The sequence below is a fragment of the Schistocerca cancellata genome, unplaced genomic scaffold (genome assembly GCF_023864275.1).
Source record: "Schistocerca cancellata isolate TAMUIC-IGC-003103 unplaced genomic scaffold, iqSchCanc2.1 HiC_scaffold_1100, whole genome shotgun sequence".
NCBI lineage: Eukaryota > Metazoa > Arthropoda > Insecta > Orthoptera > Acrididae > Schistocerca > Schistocerca cancellata.
The window spans coordinates 6,047,912-6,064,231 of record NW_026047099.1 but is presented as its reverse complement, the minus strand read 5'-3'; the positions used below and the strand labels follow the sequence as shown (position 1 = coordinate 6,064,231).

Sequence of the window (16,320 nt, the reverse complement as noted above, 5' to 3'; positions counted from 1 at the left end):
AAGCCGAACGCGAATTCTGCCGTGCTCCTACATTAGATGAGCGCCAATGGCCATACCATGATGAATACACCGGTTCTCGTCCGATCACCGAAGTTAAGCATCATCGGGCCCGGCTAGTACTTGGATGGGTGACCGCCTGGGAAACGCGGGTGCTGTTGGCTCCCTTCCTGTTTTTTTTTTTTTTTGTAATGTCGCCAGCCCAATTTTCAAACTACCTTTCTGTTGTGACAAAGATGCTTCCTTAAGCCTTTTAAACTACTGTAATGGTACGAAAATGCAGTAATTAACTCAGTTTGAGGGAGAATGTGCTAACTAAGTTTGCCAAGAAGACTTTGAAAACGACAAAACAGTACGAATCGGCAGGTGATTTCTGAAATACGTCACCGCCTATTGTTGTGTAGGAGTGTAGAGTTCCAAATTTGATTTGTAACCACGAATTTATTCCTTAGTCGTCTCGTCTCGTCTCGTCTCGTCTCGTCCCGCAGACGTTTGTCGTGCTTGCGCTGTCATATGGACCACGACCCGAGCGGCAGCGAGCGGCAGTCGAGCAAAGTCGGGACAAGTCGGGACGGGGACAGGGACAGGGATAGGAATGGTGCGAATGCACTGCAAACTACGCAGACACCTGGTGTGAGAAGAGGCGCGGCGAGGCGAGGCGAGGCGAGGCGAGGAAGCCCACATCGCTACCAGTGGGCCCTCCAGCACGACACTGCCACACCCCGCACAGGCCCTCCGCTGAACACCAGGGACAAGATGCGTCCTCCGCTAGTGTCGAAGGCTACACGCGCCCAGCGAATGACAGGGGGTGCAACGAGCAGCAGTGCGTCTCACACACGCGGCGGTGCGCCCGCCAATTCGGCCGTCACTCTGCTGGGACGCCGGGCGCGCCTCCCCGCGCCGTCCTCGAGGAACTGGCGGTTGCGGAAGGAAGCGCTTTCATCAAATGCGGCCGAAAACTAACATTTTGTGTGTTGGGAGAAAAGCCGAACGCGAATTCTGCCGTGCTCCTACATTAGATGAGCGCCAATGGCCATACCATGATGAATACACCGGTTCTCGTCCGATCACCGAAGTTAAGCATCATCGGGCCCGGCTAGTACTTGGATGGGTGACCGCCTGGGAAACGCGGGTGCTGTTGGCTCCCTTCCTGTTTTTTTTTTTTTTTGTAATGTCGCCAGCCCAATTTTCAAACTACCTTTCTGTTGTGACAAAGATGCTTCCTTAAGCCTTTTAAACTACTGTAATGGTACGAAAATGCAGTAATTAACTCAGTTTGAGGGAGAATGTGCTAACTAAGTTTGCCAAGAAGACTTTGAAAACGACAAAACAGTACGAATCGGCAGGTGATTTCTGAAATACGTCACCGCCTATTGTTGTGTAGGAGTGTAGAGTTCCAAATTTGATTTGTAACCACGAATTTATTCCTTAGTCGTCTCGTCTCGTCTCGTCTCGTCTCGTCCCGCAGACGTTTGTCGTGCTTGCGCTGTCATATGGACCACGACCCGAGCGGCAGCGAGCGGCAGTCGAGCAAAGTCGGGACAAGTCGGGACGGGGACAGGGACAGGGATAGGAATGGTGCGAATGCACTGCAAACTACGCAGACACCTGGTGTGAGAAGAGGCGAGGCGAGGCGAGGCGAGGCGAGGCGAGGAAGCCCACATCGCTACCAGTGGGCCCTCCAGCACGACACTGCCACACCCCGCACAGGCCCTCCGCTGAACACCAGGGACAAGATGCGTCCTCCGCTAGTGTCGAAGGCTACACGCGCCCAGCGAATGACAGGGGGTGCAACGAGCAGCAGTGCGTCTCACACACGCGGCGGTGCGCCCGCCAATTCGGCCGTCACTCTGCTGGGACGCCGGGCGCGCCTCCCCGCGCCGTCCTCGAGGAACTGGCGGTTGCGGAAGGAAGCGCTTTCGTCAAATGCGGCCGAAAACTAACATTTTGTGTGTTGGGAGAAAAGCCGAACGCGATTTCTGCCGTGCTCCTACATTACATGAGCGCCAACGGCCATACCATGATGAATACACCGGTTCTCGTCCGATCACCGAAGTTAAGCATCATCGGGCCCGGCTAGTACTTGGATGGGTGACCGCCTGGGAAACGCGGGTGCTGTTGGCTCCCTTCCTGTTTTTTTTTTTTTTGTAATGTCGCCAGCCCAATTTTCAAACTACCTTTCTGTTGTGACAAAGATGCTTCCTTAAGCCTTTTAAACTACTGTAATGGTACGAAAATGCAGTAATTAACTCAGTTTGAGGGAGAATGTGCTAACCAAGTTTGCCAAGAAGACTTTGAAAACGACAAAACAGTACGAATCGGCAGGTGATTTCTGAAATACGTCACCGCCTATTGTTGTGTAGGAGTGTAGAGTTCCAAATTTGATTTGTAACCACGAATTTATTCCTTAGTCGTCTCGTCTCGTCTCGTCTCGTCTCGTCTCGTCCCGCAGACGTTTGTCGTGCTTGCGCTGTCATATGGACCACGACCCGAGCGGCAGCGAGCGGCAGTCGAGCAAAGTCGGGACAAGTCGGGACGGGGACAGGGACAGGGATAGGAATGGTGCGAATGCACTGCAAACTACGCAGACACCTGGTGTGAGAAGAGGCGAGGCGAGGCGAGGCGAGGCGAGGCGAGGAAGCCCACATCGCTACCAGTGGGCCCTCCAGCACGACACTGCCACACCCCGCACAGGCCCTCCGCTGAACACCAGGGACAAGATGCGTCCTCCGCTAGTGTCGAAGGCTACACGCGCCCAGCGAATGACAGGGGGTGCAACGAGCAGCAGTGCGTCTCACACACGCGGCGGTGCGCCCGCCAATTCGGCCGTCACTCTGCTGGGACGCCGGGCGCGCCTCCCCGCGCCGTCCTCGAGGAACTGGCGGTTGCGGAAGGAAGCGCTTTCGTCAAATGCGGCCGAAAACTAACATTTTGTGTGTTGGGAGAAAAGCCGAACGCGAATTCTGCCGTGCTCCTACATTAGATGAGCGCCAATGGCCATACCATGATGAATACACCGGTTCTCGTCCGATCACCGAAGTTAAGCATCATCGGGCCCGGCTAGTACTTGGATGGGTGACCGCCTGGGAAACGCGGGTGCTGTTGGCTCCCTTCCTGTTTTTTTTTTTTTTTGTAATGTCGCCAGCCCAATTTTCAAACTACCTTTCTGTTGTGACAAAGATGCTTCCTTAAGCCTTTTAAACTACTGTAATGGTACGAAAATGCAGTAATTAACTCAGTTTGAGGGAGAATGTGCTAACTAAGTTTGCCAAGAAGACTTTGAAAACGACAAAACAGTACGAATCGGCAGGTGATTTCTGAAATACGTCACCGCCTATTGTTGTGTAGGAGTGTAGAGTTCCAAATTTGATTTGTAACCACGAATTTATTCCTTAGTCGTCTCGTCTCGTCTCGTCTCGTCTCGTCCCGCAGACGTTTGTCGTGCTTGCGCTGTCATATGGACCACGACCCGAGCGGCAGCGAGCGGCAGTCGAGCAAAGTCGGGACAAGTCGGGACGGGGACAGGGACAGGGATAGGAATGGTGCGAATGCACTGCAAACTACGCAGACACCTGGTGTGAGAAGAGGCGCGGCGAGGCGAGGCGAGGCGAGGCGAGGAAGCCCACATCGCTACCAGTGGGCCCTCCAGCACGACACTGCCACACCCCGCACAGGCCCTCCGCTGAACACCAGGGACAAGATGCGTCCTCCGCTAGTGTCGAAGGCTACACGCGCCCAGCGAATGACAGGGGGTGCAACGAGCAGCAGTGCGTCTCACACACGCGGCGGTGCGCCCGCCAATTCGGCCGTCACTCTGCTGGGACGCCGGGCGCGCCTCCCCGCGCCGTCCTCGAGGAACTGGCGGTTGCGGAAGGAAGCGCTTTCATCAAATGCGGCCGAAAACTAACATTTTGTGTGTTGGGAGAAAAGCCGAACGCGAATTCTGCCGTGCTCCTACATTAGATGAGCGCCAATGGCCATACCATGATGAATACACCGGTTCTCGTCCGATCACCGAAGTTAAGCATCATCGGGCCCGGCTAGTACTTGGATGGGTGACCGCCTGGGAAACGCGGGTGCTGTTGGCTCCCTTCCTGTTTTTTTTTTTTTTTTGTAATGTCGCCAGCCCAATTTTCAAACTACCTTTCTGTTGTGACAAAGATGCTTCCTTAAGCCTTTTAAACTACTGTAATGGTACGAAAATGCAGTAATTAACTCAGTTTGAGGGAGAATGTGCTAACTAAGTTTGCCAAGAAGACTTTGAAAACGACAAAACAGTACGAATCGGCAGGTGATTTCTGAAATACGTCACCGCCTATTGTTGTGTAGGAGTGTAGAGTTCCAAATTTGATTTGTAACCACGAATTTATTCCTTAGTCGTCTCGTCTCGTCTCGTCTCGTCTCGTCCCGCAGACGTTTGTCGTGCTTGCGCTGTCATATGGACCACGACCCGAGCGGCAGCGAGCGGCAGTCGAGCAAAGTCGGGACAAGTCGGGACGGGGACAGGGACAGGGATAGGAATGGTGCGAATGCACTGCAAACTACGCAGACACCTGGTGTGAGAAGAGGCGAGGCGAGGCGAGGCGAGGCGAGGCGAGGAAGCCCACATCGCTACCAGTGGGCCCTCCAGCACGACACTGCCACACCCCGCACAGGCCCTCCGCTGAACACCAGGGACAAGATGCGTCCTCCGCTAGTGTCGAAGGCTACACGCGCCCAGCGAATGACAGGGGGTGCAACGAGCAGCAGTGCGTCTCACACACGCGGCGGTGCGCCCGCCAATTCGGCCGTCACTCTGCTGGGACGCCGGGCGCGCCTCCCCGCGCCGTCCTCGAGGAACTGGCGGTTGCGGAAGGAAGCGCTTTCGTCAAATGCGGCCGAAAACTAACATTTTGTGTGTTGGGAGAAAAGCCGAACGCGATTTCTGCCGTGCTCCTACATTACATGAGCGCCAACGGCCATACCATGATGAATACACCGGTTCTCGTCCGATCACCGAAGTTAAGCATCATCGGGCCCGGCTAGTACTTGGATGGGTGACCGCCTGGGAAACGCGGGTGCTGTTGGCTCCCTTCCTGTTTTTTTTTTTTTTGTAATGTCGCCAGCCCAATTTTCAAACTACCTTTCTGTTGTGACAAAGATGCTTCCTTAAGCCTTTTAAACTACTGTAATGGTACGAAAATGCAGTAATTAACTCAGTTTGAGGGAGAATGTGCTAACCAAGTTTGCCAAGAAGACTTTGAAAACGACAAAACAGTACGAATCGGCAGGTGATTTCTGAAATACGTCACCGCCTATTGTTGTGTAGGAGTGTAGAGTTCCAAATTTGATTTGTAACCACGAATTTATTCCTTAGTCGTCTCGTCTCGTCTCGTCTCGTCTCGTCTCGTCCCGCAGACGTTTGTCGTGCTTGCGCTGTCATATGGACCACGACCCGAGCGGCAGCGAGCGGCAGTCGAGCAAAGTCGGGACAAGTCGGGACGGGGACAGGGACAGGGATAGGAATGGTGCGAATGCACTGCAAACTACGCAGACACCTGGTGTGAGAAGAGGCGAGGCGAGGCGAGGCGAGGCGAGGCGAGGAAGCCCACATCGCTACCAGTGGGCCCTCCAGCACGACACTGCCACACCCCGCACAGGCCCTCCGCTGAACACCAGGGACAAGATGCGTCCTCCGCTAGTGTCGAAGGCTACACGCGCCCAGCGAATGACAGGGGGTGCAACGAGCAGCAGTGCGTCTCACACACGCGGCGGTGCGCCCGCCAATTCGGCCGTCACTCTGCTGGGACGCCGGGCGCGCCTCCCCGCGCCGTCCTCGAGGAACTGGCGGTTGCGGAAGGAAGCGCTTTCGTCAAATGCGGCCGAAAACTAACATTTTGTGTGTTGGGAGAAAAGCCGAACGCGAATTCTGCCGTGCTCCTACATTACATGAGCGCCAACGGCCATACCATGATGAATACACCGGTTCTCGTCCGATCACCGAAGTTAAGCATCATCGGGCCCGGCTAGTACTTGGATGGGTGACCGCCTGGGAAACGCGGGTGCTGTTGGCTCCCTTCCTGTTTTTTTTTTTTTTTGTAATGTCGCCAGCCCAATTTTCAAACTACCTTTCTGTTGTGACAAAGATGCTTCCTTAAGCCTTTTAAACTACTGTAATGGTACGAAAATGCAGTAATTAACTCAGTTTGAGGGAGAATGTGCTAACCAAGTTTGCCAAGAAGACTTTGAAAACGACAAAACAGTACGAATCGGCAGGTGATTTCTGAAATACGTCACCGCCTATTGTTGTGTAGGAGTGTAGAGTTCCAAATTTGATTTGTAACCACGAATTTATTCCTTAGTCGTCTCGTCTCGTCTCGTCTCGTCTCGTCTCGTCCCGCAGACGTTTGTCGTGCTTGCGCTGTCATATGGACCACGACCCGAGCGGCAGCGAGCGGCAGTCGAGCAAAGTCGGGACAAGTCGGGACGGGGACAGGGACAGGGATAGGAATGGTGCGAATGCACTGCAAACTACGCAGACACCTGGTGTGAGAAGAGGCGAGGCGAGGCGAGGCGAGGCGAGGCGAGGAAGCCCACATCGCTACCAGTGGGCCCTCCAGCACGACACTGCCACACCCCGCACAGGCCCTCCGCTGAACACCAGGGACAAGATGCGTCCTCCGCTAGTGTCGAAGGCTACACGCGCCCAGCGAATGACAGGGGGTGCAACGAGCAGCAGTGCGTCTCACACACGCGGCGGTGCGCCCGCCAATTCGGCCGTCACTCTGCTGGGACGCCGGGCGCGCCTCCCCGCGCCGTCCTCGAGGAACTGGCGGTTGCGGAAGGAAGCGCTTTCGTCAAATGCGGCCGAAAACTAACATTTTGTGTGTTGGGAGAAAAGCCGAACGCGAATTCTGCCGTGCTCCTACATTAGATGAGCGCCAACGGCCATACCATGATGAATACACCGGTTCTCGTCCGATCACCGAAGTTAAGCATCATCGGGCCCGGCTAGTACTTGGATGGGTGACCGCCTGGGAAACGCGGGTGCTGTTGGCTCCCTTCCTGTTTTTTTTTTTTTTGTAATGTCGCCAGCCCAATTTTCAAACTACCTTTCTGTTGTGACAAAGATGCTTCCTTAAGCCTTTTAAACTACTGTAATGGTACGAAAATGCAGTAATTAACTCAGTTTGAGGGAGAATGTGCTAACCAAGTTTGCCAAGAAGACTTTGAAAACGACAAAACAGTACGAATCGGCAGGTGATTTCTGAAATACGTCACCGCCTATTGTTGTGTAGGAGTGTAGAGTTCCAAATTTGATTTGTAACCACGAATTTATTCCTTAGTCGTCTCGTCTCGTCTCGTCTCGTCTCGTCCCGCAGACGTTTGTCGTGCTTGCGCTGTCATATGGACCACGACCCGAGCGGCAGCGAGCGGCAGTCGAGCAAAGTCGGGACAAGTCGGGACGGGGACAGGGACAGGGATAGGAATGGTGCGAATGCACTGCAAACTACGCAGACACCTGGTGTGAGAAGAGGCGAGGCGAGGCGAGGCGAGGCGAGGCGAAGCGAGGAAGCCCACATCGCTACCAGTGGGCCCTCCAGCACGACACTGCCACACCCCGCACAGGCCCTCCGCTGAACACCAGGGACAAGATGCGTCCTCCGCTAGTGTCGAAGGCTACACGCGCCCAGCGAATGACAGGGGGTGCAACGAGCAGCAGTGCGTCTCACACACGCGGCGGTGCGCCCGCCAATTCGGCCGTCACTCTGCTGGGACGCCGGGCGCGCCTCCCCGCGCCGTCCTCGAGGAACTGGCGGTTGCGGAAGGAAGCGCTTTCGTCAAATGCGGCCGAAAACTAACATTTTGTGTGTTGGGAGAAAAGCCGAACGCGAATTCTGCCGTGCTCCTACATTACATGAGCGCCAACGGCCATACCATGATGAATACACCGGTTCTCGTCCGATCACCGAAGTTAAGCATCATCGGGCCCGGCTAGTACTTGGATGGGTGACCGCCTGGGAAACGCGGGTGCTGTTGGCTCCCTTCCTGTTTTTTTTTTTTTGTAATGTCGCCAGCCCAATTTTCAAACTACCTTTCTGTTGTGACAAAGATGCTTCCTTAAGCCTTTTAAACTACTGTAATGGTACGAAAATGCAGTAATTAACTCAGTTTGAGGGAGAATGTGCTAACCAAGTTTGCCAAGAAGACTTTGAAAACGACAAAACAGTACGAATCGGCAGGTGATTTCTGAAATACGTCACCGCCTATTGTTGTGTAGGAGTGTAGAGTTCCAAATTTGATTTGTAACCACGAATTTATTCCTTAGTCGTCTCGTCTCGTCTCGTCTCGTCTCGTCCCGCAGACGTTTGTCGTGCTTGCGCTGTCATATGGACCACGACCCGAGCGGCAGCGAGCGGCAGTCGAGCAAAGTCGGGACAAGTCGGGACGGGGACAGGGACAGGGATAGGAATGGTGCGAATGCACTGCAAACTACGCAGACACCTGGTGTGAGAAGAGGCGAGGCGAGGCGAGGCGAGGAGAGGCGAGGCGAGGAAGCCCACATCGCTACCAGTGGGCCCTCCAGCACGACACTGCCACACCCCGCACAGGCCCTCCGCTGAACACCAGGGACAAGATGCGTCCTCCGCTAGTGTCGAAGGCTACACGCGCCCAGCGAATGACAGGGGGTGCAACGAGCAGCAGTGCGTCTCACACACGCGGCGGTGCGCCCGCCAATTCGGCCGTCACTCTGCTGGGACGCCGGGCGCGCCTCCCCGCGCCGTCCTCGAGGAACTGGCGGTTGCGGAAGGAAGCGCTTTCGTCAAATGCGGCCGAAAACTAACATTTTGTGTGTTGGGAGAAAAGCCGAACGCGAATTCTGCCGTGCTCCTACATTACATGAGCGCCAACGGCCATACCATGATGAATACACCGGTTCTCGTCCGATCACCGAAGTTAAGCATCATCGGGCCCGGCTAGTACTTGGATGGGTGACCGCCTGGGAAACGCGGGTGCTGTTGGCTCCCTTCCTGTTTTTTTTTTTTTTGTAATGTCGCCAGCCCAATTTTCAAACTACCTTTCTGTTGTGACAAAGATGCTTCCTTAAGCCTTTTAAACTACTGTAATGGTACGAAAATGCAGTAATTAACTCAGTTTGAGGGAGAATGTGCTAACCAAGTTTGCCAAGAAGACTTTGAAAACGACAAAACAGTACGAATCGGCAGGTGATTTCTGAAATACGTCACCGCCTATTGTTGTGTAGGAGTGTAGAGTTCCAAATTTGATTTGTAACCACGAATTTATTCCTTAGTCGTCTCGTCTCGTCTCGTCTCGTCTCGTCCCGCAGACGTTTGTCGTGCTTGCGCTGTCATATGGACCACGACCCGAGCGGCAGCGAGCTGCAGTCGAGCAAAGTCGGGACAAGTCGGGACGGGGACAGGGACAGGGATAGGAATGGTGCGAATGCACTGCAAACTACGCAGACACCTGGTGTGAGAAGAGGCGAGGCGAGGCGAGGCGAGGCGAGGCGAGGCGAGGAAGCCCACATCGCTACCAGTGGGCCCTCCAGCACGACACTGCCACACCCCGCACAGGCCCTCCGCTGAACACCAGGGACAAGATGCGTCCTCCGCTAGTGTCGAAGGCTACACGCGCCCAGCGAATGACAGGGGGTGCAACGAGCAGCAGTGCGTCTCACACACGCGGCGGTGCGCCCGCCAATTCGGCCGTCACTCTGCTGGGACGCCGGGCGCGCCCCCCCGCGCCGTCCTCGAGGAACTGGCGGTTGCGGAAGGAAGCGCTTTCGTCAAATGCGGCCGAAAACTAACATTTTGTGTGTTGGGAGAAAAGCCGAACGCGAATTCTGCCGTGCTCCTACATTAGATGAGCGCCAACGGCCCTACCATGATGAATACACCGGTTCTCGTCCGATCACCGAAGTTAAGCATCATCGGGCCCGGCTAGTACTTGGATGGGTGACCGCCTGGGAAACGCGGGTGCTGTTGGCTCCCTTCCTGTTTTTTTTTTTTGTAATGTTGCCAGCCCAATTTTCAAACTACCTTTCTGTTGTGACAAAGATGCTTCCTTAAGCCTTTTAAACTACTGTAATGGTACGAAAATGCAGTAATTAACTCAGTTTGAGGGAGAATGTGCTAACCAAGTTTGCCAAGAAGACTTTGAAAACGACAAAACAGTACGAATCGGCAGGTGATTTATGAAATACGTCACCGCCTATTGTTGTGTAGGAGTGTAGAGTTCCAAATTTGATTTGTAACCACGAATTTATTCCTTAGTCGTCTCGTGTCGTCTCGTCTCGTCTCGTCCCGCAGACGTTTGTCGTGCTTGCGCTGTCATATGGACCACGACCCGAGCGGCAGCGAGCGGCAGTCGAGCAAAGTCGGGACAAGTCGGGACGGGGACAGGGACAGGGATAGGAATGGTGCGAATGCACTGCAAACTACGCAGACACCTGGTGTGAGGCGAGGCGAGGCGAGGCGAGGCGAGGCGAGGAAGCCCACATCGCTACCAGTGGGCCCTCCAGCACGACACTGCCACACCCCGCACAGGCCCTCCGCTGAACACCAGGGACAAGATGCGTCCTCCGCTAGTGTCGAAGGCTACACGCGCCCAGCGAATGACAGGGGGTGCAACGAGCAGCAGTGCGTCTCACACACGCGGCGGTGCGCCCGCCAATTCGGCCGTCACTCTGCTGGGACGCCGGGCGCGCCTCCCCGCGCCGTCCTCGAGGAACTGGCGGTTGCGGAAGGAAGCGCTTTCGTCAAATGCGGCCGAAAACTAACATTTTGTGTGTTGGGAGAAAAGCCGAACGCGAATTCTGCCGTGCTCCTACATTAGATGAGCGCCAACGGCCATACCATGATGAATACACCGGTTCTCGTCCGATCACCGAAGTTAAGCATCATCGGGCCCGGCTAGTACTTGGATGGGTGACCGCCTGGGAAACCCGGGTGCTGTTGGCTCCCTTCCTGTTTTTTTTTTTGTTATGTCGCCATCCCAATTTTCAAACTACCTTTCTGTTGTGACAAAGATGCTTCCTTAAGCATTTTAAACTACTGTAATGGTACGAAAATGCAGTAATTAACTCAGTTTGAGGGAGAATGTGCTAACCAAGTTTGCCAAGAAGACTTTGAAAACGACAAAACAGTACGAATCGGCAGGTGATTTCTGAAATACGTCACCGCCTATTGTTGTGTAGGAGTGTAGAGTTCCAAATTTGATTTGTAACCACGAATATATTCCTTAGTCTTCTCGTCTCGTCTCGTCTCGTCTCGTCCCGCAGACGTTTGTCGTGCTTGCGCTGTCATATGGACCACGACCCGAGCGGCAGCGAGCGGCAGTCGAGCAAAGTCGGGACAAGTCGGGACGGGGACAGGGACAGGGATAGGAATGGTGCGAATGCACTGCAAACTACGCAGACACCTGGTGTGAGGCGAGGCGAGGCGAGGCGAGGCGAGGCGAGGAAGCCCACATCGCTACCAGTGGGCCCTCCAGCACGACACTGCCACACCCCGCACAGGCCCTCCGCTGAACACCAGGGACAAGATGCGTCCTCCGCTAGTGTCGAAGGCTACACGCGCCCAGCGAATGACAGGGGGTGCAACGAGCAGCAGTGCGTCTCACACACGCGGCGGTGCGCCCGCCAATTCGGCCGTCACTCTGCTGGGACGCCGGGCGCGCCTCCCCGCGCCGTCCTCGAGGAACTGGCGGTTGCGGAAGGAAGCGCTTTCGTCAAATGCGGCCGAAAACTAACATTTTGTGTGTGTGAGAAAAGCCGAACGCGAATTCTGCCGTGCTCCTACATTAGATGAGCGCCAACGGCCATACCATGATGAATACACCGGTTCTCGTCCGATCACCGAAGTTAAGCATCATCGGGCCCGGCTAGTACTTGGATGGGTGACCGCCTGGGAAACCCGGGTGCTGCTGGCTCCCTTCCTGTTTTTTTTTAGTTATGTCGCCAGCCCAATTTTCAAACTACCTTTCTGTTGTGACAAAGATGCTTCCTTAAGCCTTTTAAACTACTGTAATGGTACGAAAATGCAGTAATTAACTCAGTTTGAGGGAGAATGTGCTAACCAAGTTTGCCAAGAAGACTTTGAAAACGACAAAACAGTACGAATCGGCAGGTGATTTCCGAAATACGTCACCGCCTATTGTTGTGTAGGAGTGTAGAGTTCCAAATTTGATTTGTAACCACGAATTTATTCCTTAGTCGTCTCGTGTCGTCTCGTCTCGTCTCGTCCCGCAGACGTTTGTCGTGCTTGCGCTGTCATATGGACCACGACCCGAGCGGCAGCGAGCGGCAGTCGAGCAAAGTCGGGACAAGTCGGGACGGGGACAGGGACAGGGATAGGAATGGTGCGAATGCACTGCAAACTACGCAGACACCTGGTGTGAGGCGCGGCGAAGCGAGGCGAGGCGAGGAAGCCCACATCGCTACCAGTGGGCCCTCCAGCACGACACTGCCACACCCCGCACAGGCCCTCCGCTGAACACCAGGGACAAGATGCGTCCTCCGCTAGTGTCGAAGGCTACACGCGCCCAGCGAATGACAGGGGGTGCAACGAGCAGCAGTGCGTCTCACACACGCGGCGGTGCGCCCGCCAATTCGGCCGTCACTCTGCTGGGACGCCGGGCGCGCCTCCCCGCGCCGTCCTCGAGGAACTGGCGGTTGCGGAAGGAAGCGCTTTCGTCAAATGCGGCCGAAAACTAACATTTTGTGTGTTGGGAGAAAAGCCGAACGCGAATTCTGCCGTGCTCCTACATTACATGAGCGCCAACGGCCATACCATGATGAATACACCGGTTCTCGTCCGATCACCGAAGTTAAGCATCATCGGGCCCGGCTAGTACTTGGATGGGTGACCGCCTGGGAAACCCAGGTGCTGCTGGCTCCCTTCCTGTTTTTCTTTGTTATGTCGCCAGCCCAATTTTCAAACTACCTTTCTGCTGTGACAAAGATGCTTCCTTAAGCCTTTTAAACTACTGTAATGGTACGAAAATGCAGTAATTAACTCAGTTTGAGGGAGAATGTGCTAACCAAGTTTGCCAAGAAGACTTTGAAAACGACAAAACAGTACGAATCGGCAGGTGATTTCTGAAATACGTCACCGCCTATTGTTGTGTAGGAGTGTAGAGTTCCAAATTTGATTTGTAACCACGAATTTATTCCTTAGTCGTCTCGTCTCGTCTCGTCTCGTCTCGTCCCGCAGACGTTTGTCGTGCTTGCGCTGTCATATGGACCACGACCCGAGCGGCAGCGAGCGGCAGTCGAGCAAAGTCGGGACAAGTCGGGACGGGGACAGGGACAGGGATAGGAATGGTGCGAATGCACTGCAAACTACGCAGACACCTGGTGTGAGAAGAGGCGAGGCGAGGCGAGGCGAGGCGAGGCGAGGAAGCCCACATCGCTACCAGTGGGCCCTCCAGCACGACACTGCCACACCCCGCACAGGCCCTCCGCTGAACACCAGGGACAAGATGCGTCCTCCGCTAGTGTCGAAGGCTACACGCGCCCAGCGAATGACAGGGGGTGCAACGAGCAGCAGTGCGTCTCACACACGCGGCGGTGCGCCCGCCAATTCGGCCGTCACTCTGCTGGGACGCCGGGCGCGCCTCCCCGCGCCGTCCTCGAGGAACTGGCGGTTGCGGAAGGAAGCGCTTTCGTCAAATGCGGCCGAAAACTAACATTTTGTGTGTTGGGAGAAAAGCCGAACGCGAATTCTGCCGTGCTCCTACATTAGATGAGCGCCAACGGCCATACCATGATGAATACACCGGTTCTCGTCCGATCACCGAAGTTAAGCATCATCGGGCCCGGCTAGTACTTGGATGGGTGACCGCCTGGGAAACGCGGGTGCTGTTGGCTCCCTTCCTGTTTTTTTTTTTTTTTGTAATGTCGCCAGCCCAATTTTCAAACTACCTTTCTGTTGTGACAAAGATGCTTCCTTAAGCCTTTTAAACTACTGTAATGGTACGAAAATGCAGTAATTAACTCAGTTTGAGGGAGAATGTGCTAACCAAGTTTGCCAAGAAGACTTTGAAAACGACAAAACAGTACGAATCGGCAGGTGATTTCTGAAATACGTCACCGCCTATTGTTGTGTAGGAGTGTAGAGTTCCAAATTTGATTTGTAACCACGAATTTATTCCTTAGTCGTCTCGTCTCGTCTCGTCTCGTCTCGTCCCGCAGACGTTTGTCGTGCTTGCGCTGTCATATGGACCACGACCCGAGCGGCAGCGAGCGGCAGTCGAGCAAAGTCGGGACAAGTCGGGACGGGGACAGGGACAGGGATAGGAATGGTGCGAATGCACTGCAAACTACGCAGACACCTGGTGTGAGAAGAGGCGAGGCGAGGCGAGGCGAGGCGAGGCGAGGAAGCCCACATCGCTACCAGTGGGCCCTCCAGCACGACACTGCCACACCCCGCACAGGCCCTCCGCTGAACACCAGGGACAAGATGCGTCCTCCGCTAGTGTCGAAGGCTACACGCGCCCAGCGAATGACAGGGGGTGCAACGAGCAGCAGTGCGTCTCACACACGCGGCGGTGCGCCCGCCAATTCGGCCGTCACTCTGCTGGGACGCCGGGCGCGCCTCCCCGCGCCGTCCTCGAGGAACTGGCGGTTGCGGAAGGAAGCGCTTTCGTCAAATGCGGCCGAAAACTAACATTTTGTGTGTTGGGAGAAAAGCCGAACGCGAATTCTGCCGTGCTCCTACATTACATGAGCGCCAACGGCCATACCATGATGAATACACCGGTTCTCGTCCGATCACCGAAGTTAAGCATCATCGGGCCCGGCTAGTACTTGGATGGGTGACCGCCTGGGAAACGCGGGTGCTGTTGGCTCCCTTCCTGTTTTTTTTTTTTTTGTAATGTCGCCAGCCCAATTTTCAAACTACCTTTCTGTTGTGACAAAGATGCTTCCTTAAGCCTTTTAAACTACTGTAATGGTACGAAAATGCAGTAATTAACTCAGTTTGAGGGAGAATGTGCTAACCAAGTTTGCCAAGAAGACTTTGAAAACGACAAAACAGTACGAATCGGCAGGTGATTTCTGAAATACGTCACCGCCTATTGTTGTGTAGGAGTGTAGAGTTCCAAATTTGATTTGTAACCACGAATTTATTCCTTAGTCGTCTCGTCTCGTCTCGTCTCGTCTCGTCTCGTCCCGCAGACGTTTGTCGTGCTTGCGCTGTCATATGGACCACGACCCGAGCGGCAGCGAGCGGCAGTCGAGCAAAGTCGGGACAAGTCGGGACGGGGACAGGGACAGGGATAGGAATGGTGCGAATGCACTGCAAACTACGCAGACACCTGGTGTGAGAAGAGGCGAGGCGAGGCGAGGCGAGGCGAGGCGAGGAAGCCCACATCGCTACCAGTGGGCCCTCCAGCACGACACTGCCACACCCCGCACAGGCCCTCCGCTGAACACCAGGGACAAGATGCGTCCTCCGCTAGTGTCGAAGGCTACACGCGCCCAGCGAATGACAGGGGGTGCAACGAGCAGCAGTGCGTCTCACACACGCGGCGGTGCGCCCGCCAATTCGGCCGTCACTCTGCTGGGACGCCGGGCGCGCCTCCCCGCGCCGTCCTCGAGGAACTGGCGGTTGCGGAAGGAAGCGCTTTCGTCAAATGCGGCCGAAAACTAACATTTTGTGTGTTGGGAGAAAAGCCGAACGCGAATTCTGCCGTGCTCCTACATTACATGAGCGCCAACGGCCATACCATGATGAATACACCGGTTCTCGTCCGATCACCGAAGTTAAGCATCATCGGGCCCGGCTAGTACTTGGATGGGTGACCGCCTGGGAAACGCGGGTGCTGTTGGCTCCCTTCCTGTTTTTTTTTTTTTTGTAATGTCGCCAGCCCAATTTTCAAACTACCTTTCTGTTGTGACAAAGATGCTTCCTTAAGCCTTTTAAACTACTGTAATGGTACGAAAATGCAGTAATTAACTCAGTTTGAGGGAGAATGTGCTAACCAAGTTTGCCAAGAAGACTTTGAAAACGACAAAACAGTACGAATCGGCAGGTGATTTCTGAAATACGTCACCGCCTATTGTTGTGTAGGAGTGTAGAGTTCCAAATTTGATTTGTAACCACGAATTTATTCCTTAGTCGTCTCGTCTCGTCTCGTCTCGTCTCGTCTCGTCCCGCAGACGTTTGTCGTGCTTGCGCTGTCATATGGACCACGACCCGAGCGGCAGCGAGCGGCAGTCGAGCAAAGTCGGGACAAGTCGGGACGGGGACAGGGACAGGGATAGGAATGGTGCGAATGCACTGCAAACTACGCAGACACCTGGTGTGAGAAGAGGCGAGG

At 54.7% G+C, this 16,320-nt stretch overlaps 17 non-coding genes across 17 annotated transcripts; all 17 read left to right on the top strand.

The window, feature by feature from the left end:
• The first annotated feature begins 42 nt into the window (after positions 1-42).
• Positions 43-161, top strand: LOC126154817 (5S ribosomal RNA). The gene has a single exon (XR_007532351.1). It is a non-coding gene; the product is annotated as a 5S ribosomal RNA (ribosomal RNA).
• Positions 162-1,022: 861 nt separating this feature from the next.
• Positions 1,023-1,141, top strand: LOC126154816 (5S ribosomal RNA). Its single transcript, XR_007532350.1, has one exon. It is a non-coding gene; the product is annotated as a 5S ribosomal RNA (ribosomal RNA).
• Positions 1,142-2,002: 861 nt separating this feature from the next.
• On the top strand, positions 2,003-2,121 carry LOC126154711 (5S ribosomal RNA). Its single transcript, XR_007532251.1, has one exon. It is a non-coding gene; the product is annotated as a 5S ribosomal RNA (ribosomal RNA).
• An 865-nt stretch (positions 2,122-2,986) lies between these two features.
• Positions 2,987-3,105, top strand: LOC126154814 (5S ribosomal RNA). The gene has a single exon (XR_007532348.1). It is a non-coding gene; the product is annotated as a 5S ribosomal RNA (ribosomal RNA).
• An 861-nt stretch (positions 3,106-3,966) lies between these two features.
• Positions 3,967-4,085, top strand: LOC126154813 (5S ribosomal RNA). The gene has a single exon (XR_007532347.1). It is a non-coding gene; the product is annotated as a 5S ribosomal RNA (ribosomal RNA).
• An 862-nt stretch (positions 4,086-4,947) lies between these two features.
• LOC126154708 (5S ribosomal RNA) lies at positions 4,948-5,066 on the top strand. Its single transcript, XR_007532249.1, has one exon. It is a non-coding gene; the product is annotated as a 5S ribosomal RNA (ribosomal RNA).
• An 865-nt stretch (positions 5,067-5,931) lies between these two features.
• On the top strand, positions 5,932-6,050 carry LOC126154707 (5S ribosomal RNA). Its single transcript, XR_007532248.1, has one exon. It is a non-coding gene; the product is annotated as a 5S ribosomal RNA (ribosomal RNA).
• Positions 6,051-6,916: 866 nt separating this feature from the next.
• On the top strand, positions 6,917-7,035 carry LOC126154706 (5S ribosomal RNA). Its single transcript, XR_007532247.1, has one exon. It is a non-coding gene; the product is annotated as a 5S ribosomal RNA (ribosomal RNA).
• Positions 7,036-7,900: 865 nt separating this feature from the next.
• LOC126154705 (5S ribosomal RNA) lies at positions 7,901-8,019 on the top strand. The gene has a single exon (XR_007532246.1). It is a non-coding gene; the product is annotated as a 5S ribosomal RNA (ribosomal RNA).
• Positions 8,020-8,883: 864 nt separating this feature from the next.
• LOC126154704 (5S ribosomal RNA) lies at positions 8,884-9,002 on the top strand. Its single transcript, XR_007532245.1, has one exon. It is a non-coding gene; the product is annotated as a 5S ribosomal RNA (ribosomal RNA).
• An 865-nt stretch (positions 9,003-9,867) lies between these two features.
• Positions 9,868-9,986, top strand: LOC126155052 (5S ribosomal RNA). The gene has a single exon (XR_007532570.1). It is a non-coding gene; the product is annotated as a 5S ribosomal RNA (ribosomal RNA).
• An 853-nt stretch (positions 9,987-10,839) lies between these two features.
• LOC126155697 (5S ribosomal RNA) lies at positions 10,840-10,958 on the top strand. Its single transcript, XR_007533142.1, has one exon. It is a non-coding gene; the product is annotated as a 5S ribosomal RNA (ribosomal RNA).
• An 851-nt stretch (positions 10,959-11,809) lies between these two features.
• Positions 11,810-11,928, top strand: LOC126154752 (5S ribosomal RNA). Its single transcript, XR_007532290.1, has one exon. It is a non-coding gene; the product is annotated as a 5S ribosomal RNA (ribosomal RNA).
• Positions 11,929-12,774: 846 nt separating this feature from the next.
• On the top strand, positions 12,775-12,893 carry LOC126155863 (5S ribosomal RNA). The gene has a single exon (XR_007533297.1). It is a non-coding gene; the product is annotated as a 5S ribosomal RNA (ribosomal RNA).
• An 855-nt stretch (positions 12,894-13,748) lies between these two features.
• LOC126154702 (5S ribosomal RNA) lies at positions 13,749-13,867 on the top strand. The gene has a single exon (XR_007532243.1). It is a non-coding gene; the product is annotated as a 5S ribosomal RNA (ribosomal RNA).
• An 861-nt stretch (positions 13,868-14,728) lies between these two features.
• Positions 14,729-14,847, top strand: LOC126154701 (5S ribosomal RNA). The gene has a single exon (XR_007532242.1). It is a non-coding gene; the product is annotated as a 5S ribosomal RNA (ribosomal RNA).
• Positions 14,848-15,712: 865 nt separating this feature from the next.
• LOC126154700 (5S ribosomal RNA) lies at positions 15,713-15,831 on the top strand. The gene has a single exon (XR_007532241.1). It is a non-coding gene; the product is annotated as a 5S ribosomal RNA (ribosomal RNA).
• The last annotated feature ends 489 nt before the right edge of the window (positions 15,832-16,320 follow it).